The following is a 4,790-nucleotide window of genomic DNA, read 5'->3' on the forward strand; positions in this document are numbered from 1 at the left end:
ACTTTGAATCTATGATCCTCCTGCTCAGCCTCCCAAATTCCCAAGTACTGGAATTATAGGATTATAGGCATGCATCACCCCACCCATCTTACACACATATAGATATAGATATATAGATCTATGTATGTATGTATATATATTTGCGGTACTGGGGTTGAAAACAGGGGCATTGTACCTCCAACTACACCCCCAGCCCCATTTTTTAGTCTTTTTTTTTTTTCACAGTACCAGGGATGGAACCCAGGGACATTCTACCTCCAAGCTACATCCCCAATACTATTTTTTATTCTTTATTTTGAAACAGGGTCTCAGTGATTTGCGAAGGGACTCACTAAGTAGCTGAGGCTGTGCACAAACCGCGATCTTCCTGTTTCAGCCTCCCAAATGCTGGGATTACAAGTGTGCGCCACCACACCTGGCTGGGTGAAAATACAAAACCTAGAAATGATACAGAAGAGGCAGATAATGGTAATTCTCACCCCTAGTTGGTGGGTGCAATAGGTAGCTAATTTCACAACATTTATCAACAATAAATAAGCTTATGCATTTCAATTCCTCAATTGCATTCCCAGGAATTTATCTTAAAGAAAATACTTTAATATAGATACAAAACTTTACAGAGTATTGCTTGTAATAGCAAATAACTAGAGACAGTCTAAATACCCATTTATTAGAGATGCCTAAATATATTGCACTTAGAAAGACATGTATCTATATGTTATATTAAGGAATGAGTCCTATATATGTCTGTAAGTGAAATACAGTATTATGATATGATCTCTTGTATGAAGGGAAAACAGATGTATTTTTATATTTAGCTTATATATGCAGATAACATTTTGGAATGTACACATGAACTGTTAATGGTGCTTACCTTTGGGTAGTAGATTAGAGTAGGAGGAAGTCTTACTTTTAAAAAGGTGTTTATGCTGGGCATGGTGGCACACACCTGTAACCCCAGTATTTGGGAAGCTGAGACTGAAGAATAGAAGTTTTGGGGTCAGCCTCAACAACATAATGAGGCCCTCAGCGACTTAATGACACCCTGTTTCCATATTAAAATAGGGCTGGGTTGTAGCTGAAAGGTAGAATGCTCCTGGGTTCAATCCAACACACACACACACACACACACACACACACACACACACACACGCGCGCGCGCGCGTTTTTACGTTTTCTGTGTAGTCTCAATCCCAGGATTGCTGTTTTGGGTCTTCTGATGCTCTTCAGAAGAAAGAAAGAAGAAAGTAAGAAAGTAAGAAAGAAAGGGAGGGAGAAAGAGAGAGAGAAAAAGAAAGAAAGACAGAAAGAGAGAAAGAAGGAAGGAAGGAATTGCTGACAAGCGAAGACAGAGACCCACGTAGACAGAGTGATGCATTTGAGCCACTGCCTCAGAGGTATATACTATTCAATTCTTAATAATAGATTTATTGCTGGGCATTGTGGTGCACGCTTGTAATCCCAGCACTTGGGAGGCTGAGACAGGAGGATCACACAGGTTCAAAACCAGCCTCAGCTACTTAGTGGAGATCTCAGCAACTTAGTGAGAAGTCCCTGTGTTCCACCCCAGTATCACAAAAAAATAGATTTATTTATTTGTTTGTTTGTGGTATTGAGGACTATACCTAGAGGTATTCTACCTCCGAGCTATGCCCCTAGCCCTTTTTTTTTTTTCTTTATTTCGAAACGGTCTCACTAAGTTGTGGAGGCCTCACTAAGAAGCTGAGGCTGGCCAAAACCCTGGATCCTCCTGTCTCAGCCTCCCAAGTACTGGAATTACAAGTGTGCACCATGCCTGCCTTCTAAAAATAGTTTCTTTATATACAAAATTGCCAATTCCAATCTGAAAGACTTGGGAGGTGGGGTGGAGGCGGGACCGATGGGGAGGGCAACAAGAATGTGTGCGAGTATTTTCTAACACTCTGTACCCTAATATGATGTAAAATTACAGTGAACCCAATAAAAAAGAACTCAATAAAATAGTTTCTTTAAATATAAAAAGCATATTTAAAGTAGTTCTAAGACTAAAAGGAATCTGAGCCATAGAATTCTGAACTTATTGAACAAGAAAGACATATTCTTTAAAAGTTTAAATTTTCTAAATTTTCTTTTTTTCTTTTTGCTTTAAGTTAGGCATAAAGATTCCAAACTGGTAAAAAGGTGAAATTCCCCTTTAATTATCCAGGTTATCTAACAGAGGTCTTATGCCCGACACCAGGTTAGCAATCAAATTTCTTCGAAATCACATGTACTTTGTATGCTCTACGTCATCAGCTTAGGGAACATAATTAAAGTTGTTGCTTTATGTCATATACTTTTTTGTTTGTTTTTTGTGGTACAGGAATTGATTTTTTTATTTTTTATTTTTTATTTTTTTTATTTATTTATTTTGGTGGTACTGTGGTTCCTGGAAGCCCTTCTACCTCCGGGCTACACTCCCAGACCTATTTTTACAATTTATTTGGAAACAGTGTCTCCTAAGCCAGTGCGCGCGGCTGGCTTCGAACCTGCGCGATCCTCCTGTCGCTGCCTCCCAAGCGCGGGGATTACAAGCGTGCGCCACCACGCCCAGCTTGGTACAGGAATTGAACCCAGAGGTATTCTACCTCCAAGCTACACCCCCCCCCCAACTCTATCTTGCTTTTATTTTGAAGAGTCTCCCTGGGTTGATGAGAGTCTCACTATTGGCTGAGTAGTAGTTCTTGAACCTGTGATCTTCCATTCTCACTTTCCCACGCACTGGGATTACAAGTGTGTGCCATCAGGCCCGGCCAAGTTATATGGTTTTTAAAGTTAAAATTCCTATCGCTCAGCCGAGTATGGTGGCACATGCTTGTAATCCCGGCATTTGGGAGGCTGAGACCGGATAATTGTGGCTCAGCTCGTGAACAGCCTCAGCTACTTAGTGAGACCTTTTGCAACTCAGTGAGACCCTGTTTCAAAATAAATAATTAAAAAATAGGGTTTAGGGCATAGCTCGGAGGTAGAATGCCCCTGGGTTCCACCCCCAATATGGAAAAAAATACCAATCATATCACTCTGAGTTCTACCTAGCAAGTGAAGTCTAACCTTCCCTTGAGGTTCTCCACCCTAGAAATTCCCAGTGGCCCTAAATGACTCATTTACTCCAAAAGGGTCCTCCCAAGTTGCTGATGGTGACTTGGCTGGTGAATCTGTCACAGTGCCCAGTCAAAGCTTCTCTTCCTCTGCTGCTGTCTGAGTTTGTTGTCAAGGCCCAGGACAAGTGCTTATTCCCTCTTGGCCTTAGCCATCCAGGGTTATGAGAGGTGATACCACCAACTACACCATGCAGAAAGGCCAGTCTGGACCTGCCAATCACTTTGGAGTATGGTCGCAATACTTGCTGTCATTCATTCTCCAAAACACAGCCAAAGGCAGGGTGAAGAAAGAAAAAAAAAATCACAGTCAATAGTAGTTTATCAATATCCAGTAATGACTGAGGCCATTTTTTTTGGTGCTGGGAGTTGAACACAGGAGCATTCTATCTCCCAGCTATACCCCAGCCTTTTTTGTTTGTTTGTTTGTTTGTTTGTTTTAAAGTGGTTTCACTAGGTTGCTGAGTCTTACTAAGTTGCTGAGCAACTCGAACCAGAAATTCTCCTGTTTCAGCCTTTCAAGTATTGGGATTTCAGGCATGTACCACCACACCCAGCCATTTTTTTTTAATACTGTAGATTGCTTTATTTATTTATTTATTTATTTATTGTGGTACTAGGGGTGGAACCTAGGAGCTTTTCTACCTCCGGGCTATACTCCCAGACCTATTTTATACTTTATTTGGAAACAGGGTCTCACTAAGTTCCTGAGAGCCTCACTAAGTAGCTAAGGCTGGCTTTGAACCTGTGTGATCCTCCTGTCTCAGCCTCCCAAGCACTAGGATTACAAGTGTGCGCCACCATGCCTGGCTGCCCTCTTTATTTTTGAAACAGGATTTTGCCAAGTGTCTCCGTCAACATTCTCATTGCCATAATCCAAGACCACTGACCACCCAACATAAAGGAAGGAAAGTTTATTTGCTCACATTTTTTTTTTTTACCTCAGTTTCAGTCCATGTGAGATCAAGTTATGTCTACGGAGCTCAAGGCATGGCGATGGGAAGCAGAGAGAGGGAGAGGGCAAGGGCTCTGCTTTCACATCATGGAGGCCAGAAGCAAGAGAGCAAGCGAGGAAGGGGATTCAAAGACAAAAGCACAGTCCTCAAGGCCACACTGCCAGGGACCCACCCACTCCAGCCACACCCCACCGGCCCAAGTACTGCCCAGTAATCCCACCACAATGGCTTCACAGACTCTGTGGCTTGATTACATCAACTCCTAACATGTGAGCTCTTCAGAGGCCGTTCTATATTAAACCATAGCATTCTGAAGCCCCTGATCCCTGAAGAGCTTGTGCTCATTTCATAATGCAGATACATTTAGTCTATCTCCTAGAGTTTCCATATTCTCAACAGCCCCAGCATTACTTAAAATCCCCAAATCTAAAGTCTCCTCTGAGATGCATACAAAGAAGGAATGGGACCAAAACAGGATTGAAATCCGAAGGGCCAACATTTAATCACGGATCTCCATTTCAGGCATCTGGGGCACATGGTGCTAAGATGTGACCTCCCAGGAGTCTTAGCAGTCCTACCTCTGTGGTCTGGTTGATCATAACCGACCGTGTACTTGGCAGTGTACTTTCTCTTATTGCCTGACTCCATGGCTCGAATCTTGCAACCTTTCATTAGTCAAACCATGTTTCTGGCATTTCTAATTCCAGGGGGATTTCTT

Source organism: Muscardinus avellanarius (assembly GCF_963383645.1).
Source record: "Muscardinus avellanarius genome assembly, chromosome: 2".
NCBI classification, from domain to species: Eukaryota; Metazoa; Chordata; class Mammalia; order Rodentia; family Gliridae; genus Muscardinus; species Muscardinus avellanarius.